General features: G+C 45.3%; 1 long non-coding RNA gene across 1 annotated transcript in view; it reads left to right on the forward strand.

The window, feature by feature from the left end:
- The window catches only part of LOC138515648 (uncharacterized), a 67,229-nt gene that overhangs the window by 43,269 nt on the left and 1,885 nt on the right, over positions 1-22,075 (forward strand). Inside the window, exon 3 of the long non-coding RNA XR_011282134.1 lies at positions 21,571-21,712. This is a non-coding gene — a long non-coding RNA (uncharacterized lncRNA). The remainder of the gene's footprint in view (positions 1-21,570; positions 21,713-22,075) is intronic.

The following is a 22,075-nucleotide window of genomic DNA, read 5'->3' on the forward strand; positions in this document are numbered from 1 at the left end:
GTTCAACTGACTGCTCTCGCCTATCTCTCGACCACTGTTGATTGCAACTGCACACACTGAAACGCACTGTATGCAACATTTCTACTGTGTCTCGGGAGGATAGCACATGGGCAACGTCAAAATGATAGAGAGCAACAGAGGTTCGAATCCCGGTCTGCGCTTAGAAACCTCTGTGTATTAAGTGCGTTATAAATAACCTATCATATAATACTGTATTTCTACTGTATGTAACACCGCCTAAATGCCCAAGGGCTTTGTGCACTTCTATAAATGCAAAAAGAAATAAAATAAAAATCTTACACAAGGTGAAAATAAAACCTCCTCCCTTGTGGGTAGAGCTGATCTGGTCACTATTTAGATGATGATGTATGCGCAGTGAGTGTGTCTAGGGTCCTATCCCGATATCGGAAATAGATGTATGGTATGGCTGACATTATGCACCCCATTATGCATGCGGTAAAAAACAGTAAATACATGTGGTATTTTAAGTACCCCCTATTTTTAAATGCCCACTTAATTATGTTTTTGGATCGCTTGGGATACTCAATGCGTGGGACACATACAGAGTATGCACAGGGATGAACAGGGATGCACAGGGGTGCACAGGGATGAATAACAAATGTTTACCCTATGCGTTATTTGTATGTTCCCCATCTGGGAAATATCCCATGCGAGCTTTACTCACAATAACTGGGCGATGTTTTTTTACTATTACCACGTGTTTGTACAAAAATGATTCCCAAGAAAGTGATATGTTTCAACGCCTTTATTGAAATTCTTGACTCTTCAGTTACTTGTTTGTCTCAAAGTCTATCTCTTGTGCCTTCCAACTTCTCCTGAGGTATCACCCTCTTTCTGAGTCACAATTCTTCTCAGAGTTCTCAAGTTAAAGGTGCTTTTCACGTTTCTCGCCATCCCTTTTCAGGCCATTAGTGCTTTGCGCGGTCTACAGCTCCCCTCGCATGTTCTGGGCTTTTTGCATGGTTCTCAATGGTCTGATTATACTCTAGGCACTTTACAAGTGCTTAGCGCCCTTAACATGCTCTAAGTGTTTTCTAGGTGCTCAGCATTCTCTAAGATTCTAGGCCCTTTTGAGTGTTCTAGCATCCCTGTCAGACTCTAAGTGCTTTGCTGGGTTCCCTGGGCTCCTCAGGCTCTAGGTGTTTTGCAGTGTTCTTAGCACCCGTCTCAGGTTATAAATACATTTCGGCGTTCTCAGCACCCTTCTCAGTTTCTAGGTGCTTGATAGGGTTTAGATTGTACCTCTAGGGCTTTAAGTGCTATCGAAGGTTCTCTGCACCTCTCTCACCCTCTGGGCTTTTTGTAGGGTTCTCAACACACCATTTGGGCTCTAGGCACATTTTAAGGATATCAGCAGCGCTCTTAGGCTCTAAGTGCTTTATAGTGGTCTGTGGATCCCTCTCAGGCCCTAAGTGCTTTTCAGTGGTCTGTGGGTCCCTCTCAGGCTCTAAGTGCTTTTCAGTGGACTGTGGGTCCCTCTCAGGCTCTAAGTGCTTTTCAGTGGACTGTGGATCCCTCTCAGGCTCTAAGTGCTTTTCAGTGGTCTGTGGATCCCTCTCAGGCCCTAAGTGCTTTTTAGTGGTCTGTGGGTCCCTCTCAGGCTCTAAGTGCGTTTCAGTGGTCTGTGGATTCCTCTGAGGCTCTAGGCACTTTTCAGTGGTCTTTGGATCCCTCCCAGGCTTTAAGCGCTTTTCAGGGTCTGTGGATCCATCTCAGGCTCTAAGTGTGTTTCAGTGGTCTGTTGATTCCTCTCAGGCTCTAGGCACTTTTCAGTGGTTTGTGGATTCCTCTCAGGCTCCTGGCACTTTTCAGTGGTCTGTTGATTCCTCTCAGGCTCTAGGCACTTTTCAGTGGTTTGTGGATTCCTCTCAGGCTCCTGGCACTTTTCAGTGGTCTGTGGATCCCTCTCAGGCTCTAAGTGCGTTTCAGTGGTCTGTGGATTCCTCTGTGGCTCTAGGCACTTTTCAGTGGTCTTTGGATCCCTCCCAGGCTTTAAGCGCTTTTCAGGGTCTGTGGATCCATCTCAGGCTCTAAGTGTGTTTCAGTGGTCTGTTGATTCCTCTCAGGCTCTAGGCACTTTTCAGTGGTTTGTGGATTCCTCTCAGGCTCCTGGCACTTTTCAGTGGTCTGTTGATTCCTCTCAGGCTCTAGGCACTTTTCAGTGGTTTGTGGATTCCTCTCAGGCTCCTGGCACTTTTCAGTGGTCTGTGGATCCCTCTCAGGCTCTAAGTGCGTTTCAGTGGTCTGCGGATTCCTCGCAGGCTATAGGGACTTTTCAGTGGTCTTTGGATCCCTCCCAGGCATTAAGCGCTTTTCAGGGTCTGTGGATCCATCTCAGGCTCTAAGTGTGTTTCAGTGGTCTGTTGATTCCTCTCAGGCTCTAGGCACTTTTCCGTGGTCTGTTGATTCCTCTCAGGCTATAGGCACTTTTCAGTGGTTTGTGGATTCCTCTCAAGCTCCTGGCACTTTTCCGTGGTCTGTTGATTCCTCTCAGACTCTAGGCACTTTTCAGTGGTTTGTGGATTCCTCTCAGGCTCCTGGCACTTTTCAGTGGTCTGTGGATCCCTCTCAGGCTCTAAGTGCGTTTCAGTGGTCTGTGGATTCCTCTCAGGCTATAGGCAGTTTTCAGTGGTCTGTGGATCCCTCTCAGGTTCTAAATGCTTTGCAGTGGTCTGTGCATCCCTATTAGGCTCTAAGTGCTTTTGGGGTGGTGTTCGGATTGCTCTGAGGCTCTAGGCACTTTTCAGTGTTCTGTGGATCCCACTCAGACCATAGGCACTTATCAGTGGTCTGTGGATCACTCTCAGGCTCTAGGCACTTTTCAGATTTCTAAGGGGGTTGTGGAGTAATCAGAATCCATATATGGTAGCCAAGTAATGGGAGTCAGAGGCTCTCTGTATAGCCTCTCAGTGCAAAGCGTGGAAATTCCTCTTCGTGCTCTAAGCGATGACTGCGGCACTTACAGCAATCATGCACGTCCTATACTCTCCATTTTGAGCCCTAATTTGTAGGGAACTAGCCTCTCTTTTTATTAGACATTCTTTTGTCTCTGGGGTTTGCAGTTCCACTCTTTTATCTACTGATCTGCACTCTGGCTATGTGATATGGCATGTGACGGTCAGGTGATATGCATCCAGTTGGCAATCTTTGATATCGTCAGTTACTATAACTATGTGCCTTGTGATGTTGCCACGGAGACCTGTTACTTTATGGGGTGTAAAGCCTGTGGAATATAACATTTTTAGGTAGTGTAACTTCCTTTTTTCTCAGGGAAAGTGGTGTTCCTCCCACACCATACTCATAATGAGGCCCGACGTTTTTAATCGTCAGGGGACACTTTCCTATCACCCAGCAGTATTTCTATAACTTGAAAATACTAAAAATATGTGTTTCACCGCACTTAATGGTTCATACTCTGTAATGGATCCCATAAATTCAAGTCGGGCCCTTCTATGTCCCCTAGGGACATGTGAACCCTTGGTGTGCCGCTAGACTTATTTCCCTCCACAGTCATTCTCATGCATTTTATGGCCCCTATTTCTACTATTTTGTTTGTATTTGCATTACCTTTCCTATGCCATTGACACACAGCGATATCTCCAGGGCACCAGAAAGGATATTCGGTTCCAAGTCTTTCCGTTGTTTCATTCAGATCGATATGCCTGTGCATCGTGCAAGCCATGGGCACAGGACCACTTCACGTACCTCTTAGTCTTGTTCTTGGAGGGTGATAGCATCAAGTCAGGCTTCTATGTGCTTTCTGAGGCAGTGATTCAAGTCGCGTGAGCTTGGAGACTTGGTCCAACTTGCAATGTGGACCAAGAAGCGGCCACAGCATGTGACAGCAAGAAGCTTGGGACATGAAGGCGGTGTCCAGGCTGGTGTAGCTCACAAGTGGATTGAGGCAGGAAAGAGAGGTGTGAGGGGTCAGAAATGAGAAGCGGACACAAAGTTGTAATATTTTCAACAATAGACATCTTCATAAAGCGGTTGGACAACGGCCTTTCTTGTCCCTACCCTAAAGAGAGCTTCCCTGCATAGGAAACTAAAACTAATGAGAAGTCTCTGTCTCGTAATTAAAATCATGCAGTTGGTCCTTGTGTCCAAAACGTATCAAGTCCGCACACTAAAAGGAACAACCAAATGTGTAAGGTAAATGTCGTCATTTCACACTCAATGAAAAGTGTGTGCAAAAGCCAAGTATGTAAATCCAACAAAACAATCCTTGGATCCAGGGGATGGTTCCCATCCCCTGGACTATTTCAGGTAGGATATAAATAGTGTCTTTTCAAACAATAATTCCTTAAGAGTAGTAGAAATGTTTCTTTCACACAACACTTTCTTGAGGATGGCAAAATGTGTCTTTTTCAAGCAATAACTTTTGAAGAGTAGCAAAAGTGTCTCTTTTAAACAACAACTTTTCAAGGATGGCTAAAATGTCTCTTCTACACAGTAATGTGATGGGGCGTCCCACCACAAATAACCGCTCTGACTCCTGAGTAGAATTTCAAGGACTTATTAAAATAAATTGTCAGGATAGCTACTTTTCTCATCTGGTTCTTCCAGACCTAGTGGGAATATTGGCACTAGAGCCGTCCCTTTCCTCTCTCGACTTCCCCGGGATTGGAATTCACCTCCCAGACCCATTCACCTCCGAGACCCAGACCTCCCTACCGGGTTGTCATCTACTGATCGGTAACCCCTATCTGTCTCTTTTCTTACTATGACAAAAGGGGTTTTCCCTAAATTGTTGGCTACCTGACTCCCTAGGGAACTTCTATCTCTCCCTCTCCTATCAGGTACGACGTCCTTTCATCGCCTGCTTTTACATTGCCAGGCTTTTAAACGTGCACATTCCTTTCAAATGTGCTCATCGTTTTTTTTAGGGGGTGGGTGGGAAAGGGCAAATAAGGGTTTAGGCGTGTGAACAATACTAAAAAAATAAGTGTGGGTGGGGGGTTTGGAGGGGGACCCCCCCCAAAAATCAAAAAGAAAACCATGAGCACATTCGATGGAATGTGCACATTTAAAAGCCTGGCGATGTAAAAGCAGGCAATGAAATGGCATGGAACCCTCCTATCATTGGTTAGTTGCTGGGAAAATAGATAATGGTGCCTTTTTATCACCCAGCTTCACTTACGCTCCTTCCACAACCTCTCACTCTTGACCCATCGCTATACAAAACCCTTCCAACTGTTCTCCTCCCACCACATCACTGTCCCTCCAATCTCACACTCCACCTTTCCATCTCCACCCTTCCATATTACTTCCTTTTCCTACTCCTGTTCTTCTTACGATGGATATCTCCCACTACTGCTCTACCTCTATCCCTCTTTTCCCTCCTTCCTCTCACTCTACTGTTCAGCCTCCTACTATTCCTCTATTCCTAACTTCTATTCACCCCTATACCAATAGCTTCTCCTGTTCGCCCACTCACTGTCACTCTTCCCGCTACTACCACAACTACTGTCCCCACTCCACTACTATCACAACTATTGTTCCCACTCCGCTACTACCTCTACCTCTCGCTCCTACCTTCCAGGTCACTTAGGGATATAGTGCCCTGCTCACCTCTCTGGCCCCTCTTTGACCCTAAGGGACTACCAGGGATATGGTGCCTTGCTCACCTTTCTCCTACTAACTCCCACTAGACTACTGATATCCTTTGCTCGCTATTCCCACCATCTACTACCTCTACTCCCAACTACTATACCTCCACCACTACCAATACCACACTCTAATATTCCTACTTCTACTACTCACACTCCTCAAACAAACACACCACAAACCCGGTCCTTAACAATATCCTCTGCACTCCAAAACGCTCTTGCCATCGTTGGTCTCTCAGACGTCCTCCACCTCTCCCTGTCCTCACCCAACTAGCCCACACTAGCACACTGACACACACTTCCTTAAGTACCCCACATCCTCCCCGGATTGGCCACTTAACTTAACCAATGTCTTACCTGGCTCCAGGGGGTGGGACAAGCGATGGACATGGGGCGGGGGGCTTAAAAGGGCTGGTAAGACCTTCCACCTTTCCAATATTGACCCTGCTGGGTGTCCCGGGATGCAGGAGCAGTTTTAAATCTAGTAGGCTTTTAAAAATAACAATTGCCCAAATCCCTGGTGGCATAGTGGATTAAGGCCTCGTGGGGCCTTTATTCATTAAAATATCCCTGGTGGGCTAGTATTAAAGGCTTCTGTGTGACTTTTATGTTTTTTTAACCATCCCTGGTGGGTTAGTGGCAGTGCTTTCATTTTACAGGCTTCAGCTGACACTGTCAGCTGGAGTCACGCTCCCTGGCCTTGTGCAGCTTGGCGGCACCCCGTGAAAGGGATGCCGCTGCTGCCTCGCTGTTCTCTGACATCCTCAGCTGTGGCTGGCGAGTGGCGCTCCCAATTTTCTTCTCTGCCCGGAGGCCGCCATCTCTGAAGGTAAGGATGGGTGGGGATGAGCCTGTCCTTCTCTAGGCACCCAAGGGAGGTTGGTGTGGCCCTGTCAGCTGCCCCCCCTTGACAGGGCCATGTTGCTGGCCCTGTCACAGTGACTTATTAAGGATGATCTCCTGGTAGACTCCCTTGTCAGGATTCCTTCAGTAACTTCTTTAGATCCCCTGGTATACTGTCCTGCCAGGTATCTCTTTCATATACTTTAACTGGATTACCTGGTGTATTCCCCTGCCAGGAATCCCCTTCTGGGTTTTGTATATCCCCTGGTATACTCTCCTGGGTGATGGTGTGTGTGCCCCTCACCCTTCCCTCCTACTCCCCATGATAATGTGTGTGCCACACCTACCCTGTTGCCCCCTTGATGGTGTGTGTCCCCCTCCCACCCAGTTGCTGCACTGTATGGTTGGTTGTTGCCCCATCCCACCTCCTTGCCCCTTGTGATGGTTTGTGTGGCCCCACCCACCCTCTTGCCCCCCATGAAGGCTTTGTGTTTTGCCCTCCTTAACTCCCCTAACCTTGATGGTTGTGTGCCCCCATCCCTCTCGGGTTCTCCCTTGATGTGGTGTTGTTACACCCCCTCTCTGTTCTCTAGCACTTTGCTTTCTCATATTGGCCCCCTGACCAGTATGATAATTGCCTGTCTGTGTCCCCCCTTTTTCCCTTTTTTTGTACTTCTCCTCCCCATCCAGCACTATTCTGAAAGTTCATCTGGCATAGTACGTTGGTCGCTTATTTTTTTCCTTCTCCTCCTCCCTCACCCCTTCTCTCTCCCCCTTACCCCTCCACCCTCTCGCTAAATTCCAGCACTATCTCAATTGCCGTTCAGGCATAGTAATTGTAGCCGCCTGTCTTTCTCATCCACCCGCCCTCTCTTGCTCCCCTTCCCTCACCCCTCTTGTTAAATTCCGGCACTACCTCAATTGCCGTCAGGCATAGTAATTGTAGCCGCATGTCTTTCTCATACTCCTACCCTATGCTCCTCCCCACCCCTCACCTCTGCTTGTTAAATTCTGGCACTACCTCAATTACCGTCAGGCTTAGTAATTGTAGCCACCTGTCTTTCTCATCCCCCTGCCCTCTCCTCCTCCCCACCCCTACCCACCTTTTCTTAAATTCCGGCAATACTCCAATTGCCGTCAGGCATAGTAATTGTAGCTGCCTGTCTTTCTCATCCTCCTTTCCTTCCCTCCTTCCTTTCCTCTTATTGTCCAATAGCACTTACTCTATCATTTATCTCGTGACCTCTGTGATAGCAGCATTTTTGTCTCTCCCCCCTTCCCTCCTTGTCTTCACCTCCCACTTCCCCCTCCAGCACTATTCTAAATCGTCATCCGACCTAGTTTGATAGTCGCTTGTGTTGTTCCTCTCCTTCTCTCTCACTCCATACCCCCTCCATCCCTTTGTTCTTTCTCCGGCACTACAAGAATTGTCGTCAGGCATAGTAATGTAACTGCTTGTCCTGTCTCATTCTCCCCCCCCCCCCCTACTTTATTGTTCCTTGCACTTGCACTATCTGAACTGTCACCAGGCTGATCATGATAGTTATTTTTTCACATTCTGAATTTGTTTCAAGGACTTGTAAGAACGTAACTGTATTTTCCCATGTTCCCTCCCTCCTTGAAGCGCTTTAAAACACACTGCGACTGTGTATAGGCACTATACAAAAAAACAATCAATCAATCCTGCCACGTATCCTTCTCCCAAAGTCTCACTGCCTGATGTGCTTCTTTCACCAGGACCTCTTACAACATTCTCTTTTTCTTTTAGTATAACACAGTTGTAGTCCTTCACTGTTTATACTTCATTGGCTTTACGTACTACTTGTTCCAACTTTCCCGATATTGACATCTCATATACGGAGACTTGTTCAAGTTCTGTCTGTTAACTTCTTCCCTAGAATTCATTTGCTTGTGGCAATACTTGTTCCAATCTTCCTCATATTGGCATCTCATATATGCAAACATGTACAGATTTTGACTTTCAACTTCTTCATTAATGTTCATCTGCTTATGAAATCATTTACTCCACCTTTCCCCATATTGACACCTCATATATAGACTTGTGTAAATTCTGTCTTTCTGTTTGTCTTGGTTGGTATTCAAAATAGGTTCTCAATTGTTCATATGCCTATCTGGATGCCTGGGGTCGCCAACACCTCTGGGCAGACTCACAGGTGTTTTATGGCATTTTTGACCTGTGCAATGTTGCAGCAGCAAGGTTTTCACTCCGGGAAGGTGTCCCGCTCTGCAGACCCTCTTTCAGTTCTCCCGATGGGTTCTGCATTCACTCACTGGTCTAAATGCTGCTGTTTGACGTGACTGCGTTCCTGACAGCTTTGCTGCTGCTGCCGGTTCCTCAACGGTCTTCCTACGGGATCCGCTGTGCTTCTCTCTGTCTCACGCCTCTCCGATAGGTTAGCACGGTCTTCTCTTGTGCGTCTACTTCTGCCTTCAGTTCTGCTTCCCGCTTCACCTGCTCTGCATCTCTCCTCTTCGCCTTCACCTTCACTTCTTAATTGAAGGTGTACACAGTATTTAAATGTCCTGCGCAGCTGATTTCCATTGTAGCAACTAGTCAGCATGTTTAGCTTGGTGTTTCCTTTAATCCACATTAACTCCTTCTTCCTCTTCCTTGTCTCACTACTTGAGGCTTTATGGTATGTTGGAGTGCATAGAATATTTAGGTCCTTTAAAGTTATATTGTTTTATATTTTTGTTTAAAGCTAAAATATCATTGACATGAGATGTTAAATGGGTAAATGAGGTATGAGGCTTTTCTTCTCAGTTTGTTTTGCAGGAAGGGGTTTTGGGGTTTTATGATGAGAGGGATTTATAAAGTGAAAACAAACCATCAAGAATTCAGGAATGATGAAGTCGTCTTCATTATGAATTGAAGAATCCTGTGTCTCTCCTGATGGAGCCACCACCTTTCCTCGACAGCCGTCTCCTCCCTTGTCATCCTCCCTCATAATCCTACCCCCAGGGTCAGGATCAGGTAGCGGCTGCTTTCCCCTGGCCACATGGGAGGAGATCTTTGGCTGGGTATCAGTGATGACTCTACAGGATCCATCAAAGGGGCCAGAGCAGTTCCTTGAATTCTGGGTAGCTCAGTCAACGGTCTCCAGGTGCAAAAATATTCTTTATTTCTGAACTTCCACAGAAGGAAGCTTACCAGGCAGCACCCACAGGAACAGCTACTTCCAGTGAGCAGGGTACTGGTGACAGTGTTCAGGCAACAGTTAAGCCTAGTCCATTCAGTAGCCTCACCCCCAAATGTTCTCTGGCCCTATAGGTAAACTAGCACAGCAGATTTCTTAACGACTAGCCTTCTGAAAGGGCCTCAATCTAGACTGCTGCTCAGAATCTTCTGGCCTGGTGATATGATACCCAGAGTGCCTAGGCTGCAGGAGGAGGGGTTGGGAACAGGATGTTTGAGAGCCCTAGAAAAATCCCAGATGGTGGGACTCCTCTGTGGACTGTAGCTGTCCCCTGGGCTGCTCTTACTGCACCCTCTTCCTCTGTCTGACTACATCAAAAGGTCTATGTTAATTAGGTGAACACATAGAAGCCCTAGACCAGGAAGGTCACGAGCAATCTAAGCTGATAATTAAATTACACCAAACGTTTCTGACCAGCATATTTGTGAATTTCAGGGACCTCCATGTCATTATCAGACATGGCTCATATTTTGATTTATCATTTGCCACCAGATCCCGTGGCCCACAATTTTGATTTGAAAATGGCTTGTTTACTTTCAAAGGTGGTCCCCATTTTATTGCAAAAAAGGTCAATGCATAAATTCCAGAGACATTGCTAGCGGTGGGGAAGGGGGGAAAGGGTGCTATAGCCCCATGTCTTTTGGTTGTACCCCTGCATAGAAGCTAGCTAGCGACGATAACTAGAGACAGGCCTACATCTCAAATGAAAGAGACATATGCTGGGAAGTTCAAAAGTGCAAAGATATGCACAGTGCATTTCGGCAAGGAAAAGAAAGATATGGGGCTGACAAAACTGTTTTAGTAAATCCATGGAAAGCAAAACTTTTTACTAAAAGAGACAGGTAGCAGTGTGTACATTATCTTCAATGTAATACCAGATTGTGCTCCAGTAATCTCAAGTGAAACCAATCTTATTGCAATTATAAGAAATAAAATAACTTCCTTTTCCTCATCCAAATGACAGTATACAGACAGACGTGCCTACTAGACTTTCAAAGTGTGAACATGGTTTTCTCATATAACTGCCCTGTGCATATGGACAATCCAGAAGTGATACGCATGTCATTTGCAAATGTGAGATTAAAGAAGTACATTAAACATGGATATAAGGCCCATGTGCCTTGTAAAATGCATTGTGTGTGAGTTTAAAAGCCATTGCTTGCAGAATTTTACATGCAGCTGGGCATTTCCCCTGAAGATAAAACCTAACCTCCAAGACCTTTCCTCTGCTGGTCGTGGAGAGGGAGTTCTGGTTGTCAACCATAAATTAGGGCCATTACTTAAAAATATAGAAGGAAATACGCTGCCTAGATATAAACCACGGGGAAAAAGAGAAGGCCATGCCTGTTCTTCCAGCAGAAGTGACCGTGGGGTCACAACTCCCATAAAATGTACATTAGAGTTGCAGACACAGCCATTACAAGACCAAGAAAGGATGGGTGATGATTAACATGAGCCAGCCTCTGGCTGATCACATGCTTAAGGGGAAATGCAACTTACAAGAATAAAGAAAAGGCTGGAGTTTAGTTAATAGAAAAATACATATTATTGCATGAAAAGGGCAGTGTATATGCCACAATGGTCATTCTAGACTTTTTAAAGGTGACAGTAACCCCTTTTGACCCATGCCAAAACGATATTTGTGTGATAAACATAACAGAAGTTATCAATGAAAATTTGATTTGCGGCTTCCGTTGCTTCCGAGAAATTTGAAAATTGGTGTGAGGGTGAAGGACAAAATTAACGTGGGAAATATGAAGTGGCATATTTTTCACTGATACGGCTCCTGCGTAAATTAAGAAAACACATATCTCTGCATAGGAAGAGCATGCCAACTTCAGATTAGCATCACATCATTGGCCTTAAAATGTAGTTCTTAAAAATATATCCATATATGCAAAGTATTGAAAAATTAGGCTACTTGCCAAGTAGATAGATTTTCAGAGTTTTAACATGCCAAGCCCACATGTCAGTGTGGGATGACAAAGCTTTCTCATCCCACTGCTTTCCTAGCTCACACTCCTCATCTCCTTGTCCTATTAGCACACAGGTGGGAGGTGGGTATAGAAAACCAACCAATCCCTTTTGCGGGAATCATGACAAGTTTCGGATGTCATTTGCCCTATAAGCAGACCAGTTTGCATTAGAACAGGGCTTTTTCCACATATTCGGGGAGGTAACCTTCTGCTTAACGCTTGCGAGAAACACCCAAGCAGAAAGGCCCCAAATCTTGAGAAGTGCCCTGCTGTTCCCTGATGCCCATTACATGGTTTCTCCTGTAATTAAAACTATCCCAATGCCATAGATTGTATAGACCCTGCATTTTCAAGCATTGTTTTAGTTATTTCCCTGTAGCAAAATACCCTGTTTATCTGTGTAAATCAATAGCATATTTAATTAAAGGCAATTAATTCCCCTATAGAAATCACGACATGTGTTTTGTTAGCATTCAAAACTAACAAGCTCTTCCCAGTGTGTTTTGAGCCGGTATAGACTTAAAGATTTGCCAAAATAATTAATCCCAAAACCCTGTTTCCAAGTGAGTGTGCAGGGTGAAAACGAAATTCCCCATTGATCCACTTCTTTTTAAATCAGAAGTGTGAAGCCTTGTATTTCCTTTGCATGTGTGGTGGGACAAAAATAAATTGACCCTTTGTTCCCATTATGCTCTGACCCAAACCACAAAGATCTGCCTGTTCTTTTTAGGTGTGGCAAAACGAATGTTCCCATTGCTTTTCTTTCCCTCATATTGCATCTGTGGTAATAAGTGAAAAAAAAACTAGTTTTCTCCTTGAATCCCTTTTTCCAAAGAGTGTATTTTTATCCGAATTCCAAAACGATTTTCCCATTGTGTTCCCACTCTCTGCCACTGGCCTTCAATTCAGAGGCCAAGTCTAATTGCTGTTTGGAGGGTGGGGGTTGCTGGGAGAAAAAAGTATTATAACCAAATTAGCAATCATTGTGTGTCTTGAATGATTCTTTTTCTGTATTGGTGGGTGATTTGAAAAGAAAGCTGTGGGAAATTGTGACTGCATATCTCAGTATTATTTCTGTGTTGGTGCCATTACGGAAGTAATTTTTGTTCTTGTGTTGCCACAGCATTGGTGGCTGATCTTAGTCTGTTTGTCAAATTTGGTTATTAATACATCTATATTCTTACTACACACCAGACTGGTTCCTAGTCTATTGTGGCATCTATTTGTTGGGGTCGAGTGCGAGACGGGTTGGAGATCTTACCAAAGTGAACCTTAAGAAACAAATGGTGCTTTGTTGTGCGCCACCTTGATTGGGGGAAAATAACTCCCTGAGGAGTGTAACCGCCTAATAAACCCCAATAATTGTAGCTAGAAATCCTTTGGAGAACATTTTTATGAGCAGTGCTTTAAGTGGGATGAAACATTGAGGAGGGACTCTAACGGTATCCAGGCATTGTTTCGAAAACATAGTTTCGAATGCATTGTTTTGTATGGAAAGTTTTTTTTTTTTTTACTAAAATGGGTGTTAAGGTGTAAAAAAATGGGGGTTGGGGCGACCCCCCACTATAATTATTTTTTAAAAAATGCATTTTTTCAATGGATTTTTTTTCAAAACATTGCCATTCGAAACTTTGCCTTTCGAAACAATCACTAGGAACCAGTCTAACAAGTGGACATGACCTACTGGCTTAGGGAAGGGCTGTCTGGCCAAACAATGCATACCCATGGGCGGAGCAGATGGGGACTGGGGGGCTGCATAATGTGAACTCAAGTTTCCTCATCACAGCAAAACAAAAAGATAGTAAATTACAGAAAACATTTTGGGGATTTCAATTGACAAGAATTGTTTTATTTCATAATGGTTGATTGTAATTTTCTATTTTTTAGATAGGTTAAGAGCACCTTGTTGTTTAGAGGAAGAGTGAACATTATGTATTTGAAATGCAAAAAGCAAAACCGAATCTGGAGAGATAATACTAACTCAATTCTGAAGATCTTGTGTTGTTTTTTGCTTATAAAAAGGCATTGTTTGTCCTAATAATATTGTATTCCAGCTTTAAAAAGATAGATTAAGTTACAATGTACAACCATCTCCTTAAACTGAACCTCAGATGAATTGCCACCTGACAGTGTAGGCTCCTCAGGTGTTATGGGGCCATTTACAGTCTCAGTAAAATTCCCCTCTGCTGAATGCTAATGACCCACTCAGCCCCCATCAATGTTGAAGACGCTGCTTTGTCAGTAATGCTGGCAAATATTCACCACTAGCTGTGGCCAGAGTAAATAAAGGAAAAGAATCAATGGTTCAGAAGGATGAGTAATCCCACCTCTTCACAGTTCTGATCCTCCCATCCCCATCCCCCTATGTCGAGCTTCTGGTTTCATGCTGCTCAACAGTATCCAGAGTCACATTTGTTCTTCCCCCTTACATCAAAAGTGGGACTTAACGAAAAGCAATTCATGTTTTCACTGTCCTCTCCTCCCGGCCCACCCTGCCCCCCCCCAACTACCTGGTAACTCACTTGAATTAGCAGAAATGTTGTCAGGCCTAGTATGCTTATTATTATTGTACATCATTCTGAAATTTCCAAGGCCTTATGAATGATTGTATCCCATGTTCCCCTCCGGTCTTGGAGCGCTTTGAAGCACTCGTTTTGTGTATAAGTGTTTTATAAATAAACAATACAATACAATGAAGACTGTGTGATGTAGGATTTTAAGTGAATGTCATAGTTGGGAACTACAGAAAACCCCGGCTCAAGAAGAATTTATGGAGACTGACAGGGCTCAGCCCTGGCTCACTTAAAGTTCTTATTATGAGGACGAGGCAGTCATGAGTGTTCCCCTCCAGTTAAAGACTTCTACCACTCTTGTAACCGATTTACAGCCAAAATAGGGTTTACACTTTTTAGTGAATAATCTGGATTGGCAATTTCAAAAAATGCAGACGTCACACGCTGCTGGCAATGCAATTACACATGCCCAGGCGCAGGCACACAGGTGGTGCCTGATATGTGTATACTGGTAAGTTCAATAATCAACCAATGGATGCCCGGCCTATCTGGGTACATACCCACCAACCCTAGTTTATAAAACACAGAGGGCCTCATTACGACCCCGGCGGTACGGGGTAAACGGTGCCGTAAAAGGTGCCGGCGCCGTTTACCCCGTACCGCCTCATTACGAGGTCCCCTCGCGGGACCCAGAAAGCAACGCCTGGTCAAACCAGGCATGCTTACCGGGTCCCGCGAGGTGAAGAGGGAGCAAACAATGGGCCAACTCGTAATGGCTGTTGTTTGCTCCCTCTCCCATTCAGCCCTATGGGGGCTGAAATGGAAATGGGGAAGGACCGGGTCCGGGTCCTTGGAGGGAGGAATTACCAGGCCTTCCAAACTCGAAATGGCCCGGTAATTCCTCATTCTGAGGACCCGGACGCGATTTCGGCGGCATGGCTACCGCCGAGGTCGTAATGAGGCCCAGAGTGTTATCTGAAAGAGAGACTATTTAGCAAATAGGACTTTCATGGCAGGACATATTTCCAGAGCTCTTAAACTTTTGAGAGAACAATGCTGTACGTCCAGTTTAGCCAGAAAACTTCCACAAATTATATTATTAAGTATAACAGGAATGAAAAAGATAATTATCGTTTATCAACCATGGATGAACAGCGGATTCGACCATGCCACGCTATTCAAACTTGCAAAGTGCAGGCTGGCTTAATGTCATAGACTTGCTCCTACTTCTCGAGGTAGTCCCTGAGATTTTACCTTTTTAAATGGGGGCTTGCATCTTTTTTTCTATTCTCGTCACCTTCAGGTTTGAAATGATTCAATGATTTCTGGTCTCATCGACTACAGACCTGAGAGTTGTCAGCTAAAAAAAGTGGGGTTTAAAAAAACAGAGTCTAGATCTTGAACAATTCAAAGGGTATGGAATAGTCTTTTTGGGGTCAGCATAGTGTCCTATCAGCATAGTGTCCTACTGGCAGGCAGGGGTGGACTGGCAACCAAAAGAGGCCCTGGAAATAATGTTCAAAGTGGCCCCATATTACTCATTTTGAGCAAGCCCAACCCTTTTCCTATGGGAACATTTGGAAATACCACACAAAAGAGGTCCAAAGTGCAGAGGCCTACCAGAAAATCTCCACAGTTCCCTATAGGCCAGTCCACCCCAGGGTGCAGAAGCCTACCAGAAAATCTCCACAGTTCCCTATAGGCCAGTCCACCCCAGGGTGCAGAGGCCTACCAGAAAATCTCCACAGTTTCGCATAGGCCAGTCCACCCCTGCTGCCATGACCTTCCCTGTGAGCTTTCCAACACTATACTCCTTTATGAAATCGAATAGCGACATCCCTGACATTTGCGAGCTACGAAAAATCGCTCTACATGTCACTGGTTGCCAGCGCTGGCCGGAATCTGCTCAAAATGGGCTCCTTAGCGTATTCATTAAGAAATAGTGAAGTTCGAATACATTGCAGTGAGAAATCAACCCGTACAAACCAACAGGATCAGCTCATCCTCCCTCCAATTTGCCTAACGCCAGAAGGTGGCAGGTGCTCTACTTAACAAGCAGGGAGGCGTGGCCAATCAGGAGGCTCGGAACCCGGGCTGTATACACACGCGCAAGTCCGCATTCAGAGCATCCTGAGTGCAGCTCAGCCTGTGCCCTGCGTCACGTTTTCTCCTCACGCCCTCACCAGCCGCCAGGCAACACCTCAGCACCGGGGGGAAAGATAACGTGTGGGCGCAGGTAGTCTTTCGAAGAAAAGAACAAATAAATTGGATTCACTAAATCCTGAACCAGGGCTAACATTAAATTGGATTTTCCTGGAAGTTGGATTCTGGAAAAAATACATCCCACTGATCCCGAATCCAGGAAAACAAACAGCGGTGTCCTTGCGAGCCATATTATTACACCGCTCGCAGGGGCGAGCTGTTCCGAGGAGTCAAGCTCAAAAGTGCCCTGCTCACGTGTGTCTCTTTGTATGATGTGTTTGGACCTTAGGGCATAAAAGCGCAGTAAAGGTTAGATGGCTACATAGCAGCAGCCGAGCATTCTGGTACGTGTAGGCTTCGAAGCAGGATGTGAAACATAAAGCAAGAAGCCTATATACTTTTTCGTCAACTATATTTCCAGGTTGCTTTATTATGGCATTACTGCGCATTTCAAGAGCCCCATGTTATTTGGGTCATGTATGTTACACATTTTACAAGCCTGTCACTTGCCTGGCATGACTGCACCCGCAGCTCCACCCGGTTCTATGTGATCTCATCGAATTTGTATTGTCGAATTCGATTTCGTCGACTTTTCTTTTTTTTTACGTTTGGGCGCAAATATTTGAGGGGTTGTGATCCCCCACAAACCCCTCACTTCCCCCTATCTTTATTATGACGATAAGCCACCCCTCCAACATATATTTGCAGACAAAGGGCCTCATTACGACCCAGGCGGTAAGTTACCGCCTGGGCCGTGACTTTACCACCATGGCGTAAACTACATTTACGCCATGGTGCTTGGCGGACTTACCGCCCCATTCCGACCTTGGCGGGGCGGTAACTCCCCAATCCCCATTTACCCTTCCCCATTCCCATTTTTGCCCCATAGGGCATAATGGGAGTGGGGAAGGCGTTAATTACGCCACCGTAAATTACGGTGGCGTAATTAACTCCATGGTCCCTTAGCGCCATGGATTTTAACACCTGCTAAAAGCAGGTGTTAAAAGCGCCATGGCGCTAAGGGACCTCGTAATTGGCGGTAAGGGGTCGGCGCAGCTAACGCTGGCGTAAACCCCTTACCGCCAGGGTCGTAATGAGGCCCAAAAAATTCGTCTAAAGAAATCCGACCAATACGAATTCGACGAATTCTGCCGCGATGAAATCTCCCGGTACCCCTCCACCCCAGCTAATCCCTCCCGCTCTCTCCCCTCTCCCCTCATGGGATCCCAGAACCATATTTTGCATTTCAGCAGTCAGTCTCTAAAGTTGTTCTCGTTTTGAATGTGAATGTACGTGTAGTGCACGTCTATTCATGTTTAAAGAGGTCTTAAAAGCATTTCTTGCTGTAGGGTGACAAGGGAGCACATGTAAAGCAAGGATTGCACATAGATACGGCAAACTCCTTTACCCTGCTCGTATGTATGTATTTTTGTCATTTGCTGGGAACACGCTTAGCTAGAGTGCAAAGTAGAACCGCATAAGCTGAGGTAGGAGGAGAGGGGGCTACACGTACTGTGTGCTGAGGGGGACAGACAACGAGCTGGGGGGATTTCTAGCGCGAGCACCTGCATCATAGGGAATCGATGTCCAAGGTTTGGGCAAATAACTATTAGGTGGACGTGGCAGCAGTGGCTGAGGTGGATTTTGATATCAGACGAGCAAGTCATTACGACCTTGGCCGTAAGGAGTTAACGGCTCCGGTAATGTTGCCGGAGCTGTCAAACGCTTGCCGCCCCATTATGAGTCTGCTCACGGGACCCGTTAAGGGCACTTCGTAAAACCAGGGGGGTCATTACGACCCAGGCGGTAATTACGCCAACTTTACCACCATGGTGTAAACTACGTTTACACCATGGTGGATGGCGGATTTACCGCCCCATTCCAAGGTGAGTGGGGTGGTAAATCCCCATTTCCTATTTTCCCTTCCCCATTCCCATTTTTGCCCCATAGGGCATAATGGGAGTGGGGAAGGCGCTAATTACACCACCGTAAATTACGGTGGCGTAATTAGCATCATGGCGGGTTAGCGCCATGGATTTTAACGGCTGCTAAAAGCAGCCTTTAAAATTGGAATCAGGCGTTAAGGGTTAACGATGGCGTTAACCCTTAACGCCTGGGTCGTAATGCCCTTAGCGGGTCCTGCAAGCAGACCAGGGAGCTAAAAACGGGCCTATTATTAACGGGCCCGTTGTTAGCTCCCTCCCCATTCCCATTGAGCCCTATGGGGGCTCGAAAGGGAATGGGGATGTACTGGGTCCGGGTTCCTCGAATGAGGAATTACCGGGTCCTCCAAATTTGGAATGGCCCGGTAATTCCTCATTCAAGGAACCCGGACCTGGTATCCGGTAAGGGGGTAACCATGCCACAAATTGCGGCATGGTTACCTCAAAGGTCTGTATCAATACGATTTCAGTATTTTGCCGGCAGCATCGGGAGGTGGGCGGTGCAACCCCTTCCCCTCATTCCTCTCACCCCTGTCACTGCTTGATAGCATTCTGCACCTCAAAATGGGAACAATGACTAATGACATCGAGAACGTTTGTTCTACTTACAAACCAATGCAGTGAATTCTGTAAGGTTGTGTCTTGCGTGCGTGGGTATGCCCCTTCTTAGTCCTCCTGAGCCCCCTCCTCCAATCGGGGTGGACTCTCTGCAGAAGTGTTGACAGTTTCTAGTGCAGATCTGGCCACCTTTCCAACCAGGTGTTTTCCAGAGAGCCCAAGCGTGGATTAGGGATTTGCTTTTGAAGGAGCCAGGCGCAGCATAGCACATCACGCGGAGGCGGTATGGGAACACTCAGAATAACACAGTTTGATTTTTCTAACAGCGCACATTAATATCAGCAACCAAAGTACAGCATAGGGCCTCATCATTAGTTTAGCGTTATTTCATGTGTATTTACCGCCAAATGAAATACCGCATTCCATGTGCTAAAGAGCAATAACAGGAAGGCTCTGCATGATTTTATATCATGCACTCCCCATTTTGGAGTCATGTTGGACCCCATTGGGAAAATGCTATATTACGCATGTATAATGCGGGATAGGTAGATTCCTATTGGAGGAGAAATCATAGATTTTTCCATTCATTTTACCACAATATCTGGGGGATGGGTAGCAAAAGCCATTTGGAAATACTGCATGTTTTACAATTTCTGCACTACTCACAATGAAGCCCTGGCAAGGATAATCTCTTCAGTTTTTATAAAGCTATGTTTATCTGGGTAAGCAGCCTCAGGAGACTCAGGGGATGTGTGAGTACAGGCCTGTAGTGTGAGTTATGCATGTGATGTAATATATGAGTGTGTCAGTGGATGGGGGAACTGCGTTGGATAGGTAAGTAGCTTAATATGGGTGAGTGAATAGTGAATAGTTGAGACAGTGAATGAATGTGAGAGTGAATGGGTGTCGACTGGTGGGTGAACGTGTGAACAGATATGATGTGATGGGTTATTTATAACGTGCTTAATACCCAGAGGTTTCTAAGGGCGGACCCGGGTCTTGCTTCCAAGGCGAACACGTTGCCGCTGAGCTATCTTCCCGAGTATGTGAAGGGATGGTGGCCCACCATTATCGGTGACACTAAGAGTGATGCTATTGGGTTGCGTTTAGAATCTTAAGAGATAAAACCATACAATTGGGCATACAATTACCTCTAAAATGCATTGCTGACATTATTGTGGGTCGATAGCTCAACTGTTAAGCGCTCACCTCTAATATGGTGCCAGCCTGCATTTTACAAGTTCATCCCGGTGAAGCTGACAGGCCATTCATCCTTGCAAGGTCCATATTGTCAGAAATAAAAGTTATTATTTCAGTGCTTAGAAGGAGGATGGATCTGTGACAAAGTGCTACATGAAAATGTGACATTATTATAAATGTTTGGGGTGGAGATGTGGCATTCGTGCTATTTTTACTATTTTAGATGAACACTCGTACATCTATTAATCTTCTTGACCTGAAGAAGGCTCGGAGCCCCTGAAAGTCATCCCACCATCAATAAGACTTTAGTGTCTATAATACTTGTATTTGTTTTAGAAACACTAGACTGGGTCTCTAAGCTAGAAACACCAAATCTGTGTCGACAATCAAAATGTGTTCAGTATCTGTTACTACACATAAATTAATTTTTCCATGTTGCATTTCTTTCTTGTCAAGACATGTCTTTTTGTCCTCTTTCTGGTTAACACATTATAACACTTTTTTATGTATGTTTTTTAACATGTTTTTTTCAATTAAACTTTGTTTTATATGTATAAATTCAAGTGTGATCTTCTATAGCTAGTTTAAGCCATTACTAGTTTTTGAATAGGTCCTCCCACCCACACGCCTATGGGAGGGGTAGTCTGGTGTCTATTCCTTTTCATGCTTGATGCATTAAAGTCTGCCAGTTGACCCAGCAAGATTTCCAGTGCACTCAAATGTTGAGCATAGCTGCTTTACTCTGAACCCACTTCAACCCATTTTCTGTCAGTCAACCTCCACCTCTCTCCCCATAACTGAGAACACACTATGGGGAGACCTGTTGGCAGAGGATGCGCTTCTAGAGTTTCAAAGCATAGTGGAGGATATTCATGCACTTTTCAAATGTGAGATTAAAGAAGTACATTACACATGAATATAAGGCCCAGGTGCCTTATAAAATGTCATGTCAAATGCGTTGTGTGTGAATTTAAAAACATTTCTTGCAGAATTTTACATGCAGCTGGTCATTTCTCCTAAAGATGACACTTAACCTCCAAGACCTTTCCTCTGCTGGTCCTGGAGGGGGAGGTCTGGTTGTCAACCTTCAATCAGGGCCATTGCTTAAAAATATAGAAAGTAATACACTGCCTAGATTTAAACCACAGTGGAAACAGATAAGGCCATGGAGGAGGCAGAGGTTACTGAAGGACAGTTTTTACTTACACAAGACTGCCAGATCCAGGAGGCAGGGATTCCTAGAAAACCTAGAAGAGGACGACACCCTAGCATTGCTACATGACATGTCTGAGGGCCATGATGGGGTATCCAGATTGTATCAGTGGCTGCTGGCGGGATTGCGGATTGACATACTGAATACAAAATTTAAATGGGAGACAGACTTGGGCAAGCAATTCACACATCAAGAACTGGCAAATTCACAGCTATAAACAAAGAAGGTGTATAAGAATGCTAGTTTTAAACTCACACAATTGTATATTCCACAGAGCATACATGACGCTGCGCAGGATACCACAATTCCCAAGCTCAACGGATAAAGGATGCCCCAGGTGCACTGAATAAGGAGAGGATATGATTCATTTGTTCTGGGATTGCATAGTGATCCAACATTTCTGATGGGAGGAAGAGGTAAGGATAAAGTGGGATGGAGTTACCAAGTTCACCTAGTCATCAGAGGCATGACTATTAGGAATGTGTGTGAGGCCGAAGGCGGCCAACCCCGTTACTAGAATGTTAGATTTGCATGCGTATTGGTGAAGAGACAGATTTCCATTGGCTGGAAGTGTGGGGTGAAATATAGCCCCGAATGCCAGAAATAAAGAGGCCAAAGTGGTTTGTGAAGTCCCATTGAAGTATAAGGCCAGCACAGAAATGGTGATGTCAGACATGAGGCCTATTGAACCGAACAGAAAGTGGACAGAAAGTGGGCTTAGATCTCAAAAGTGCAAAGATATACGCAATGCATTTCAGCAAGGAAAATAAAGATATGTG

The sequence above is a fragment of the Ambystoma mexicanum genome, chromosome 6q (assembly GCF_040938575.1).
Source record: "Ambystoma mexicanum isolate Mex_15411 chromosome 6q, UKY_AmexF1_1, whole genome shotgun sequence".
Classification (NCBI taxonomy): Eukaryota; Metazoa; Chordata; class Amphibia; order Caudata; family Ambystomatidae; genus Ambystoma; species Ambystoma mexicanum.